We start from the raw sequence: 1432 nt of genomic DNA on the forward strand, positions 1-1432 counted from the left end.
CAAAGAATATAGCCATCATGCATCTTTCAAAGGTAGCAGGTGCATTACATAAACCAAAAGGCATACGCCTATAAGCAAAAGTACCAAAAGGGCATGTAAAAGTAGTCTTGATTGATCTTTGGCTGACACAAGTATTTGAGAGAAACCAGAATAACCATCTAGAAAGCAAAAATGTGTATGTTTGGATAATCTTTCTAGCATTTGATAGATAAAAGGTAAGGGGTAATGATCTTTTTGAGTATCCTTATTTAATTTGCGGAAATCAATTACCATCATATAACCAGTAATAATTCTTTGAGGAATCAATTCATCTTTATCATTAGGAACAACAGTAATACCTCCCTTCTTAGGGACACAATGGACAGGACTTACCCACTTACTATCAGCAATGGGATAAATTATACCTGCCTCAAGGAGCTTTAGTATCTCCTTTCTTATCACTTCTTTCATTTTAGGATTCATATGGCGTTGATGATCACGAACTGGTTTAGCATCTTCTTCCAAATTAATTTTATGTTGACATAGAGTGGGACTAATGCCCTTAAGATCATCAAGAGTATACCCAATAGCAGCACGGTGCTTCTTCAGAGTTTTTAATAATCTCTCTTCTTCATGTTCTGAAAGGTTAGCACTAATAATAACAGGGTATATCTTTTTCTCATCAAGATAAGCATATTTAAGAGTATCAGGTAACGGTTTAAGCTCAAACACGGGATCACCCTTGGGTGGAGGAGGATCCCCTAGGATTTCAATAGGTAAATTGTTTTTCAGAATAGGTTCCTGTTTAAAGAATACTTCATCTAATTCCCTTCTTTCATTCATAAACATACCATTTTCAAGGTCTAGCAAATATTGTTCTAAAGGATCACTAGGAGATACGGCAATAGAAGCAAGACCAATAATTTCATCCTTACTAGGTAATTCCTCTTCACGGTGTTGTCTACTAAATTTAGAAATATTAAGTTCATGAGTCATATCATCTAAACCGATAGTAACAGCATCCCTTTTGCAATCTATGGTAGCCTTAACAGTATTTAAGAAGGGTCTACCAAATATAATGGGACAAAAACTATCTTGTGGGGAACCAAGAATAAGAAAATCAACAGGATATTTAGTTTTCCCACACAAGACTTCAACATCTCTAACAATTCCCATTGGTGAAATAGTATCTCTATTAGCAAGTTTAATTGTGACATCAACATCTTCTAACTCAGCGGGTGCACTGTCATGCATAATTTCTTTGTATAAGTCAATAGGTATTGCACTAGCACTAGCACCCATATCACATAAGCCATGATAACAATGATCTCCTATTTTAACAGAAATAACAGGCATGCCTACCACAGGTCTAGGTTTATCTGTATCACGGGGTTTAGCAATTCTAGCAGTTTCATTACAGAAATAAATAACATGCCCATCTATATTATCAGAC

This window comes from Triticum urartu, chromosome 5A (assembly GCF_056163025.1).
Source record: "Triticum urartu cultivar PI428250 chromosome 5A, HENAU_Tu73, whole genome shotgun sequence".
NCBI classification, from domain to species: Eukaryota; Viridiplantae; Streptophyta; class Magnoliopsida; order Poales; family Poaceae; genus Triticum; species Triticum urartu.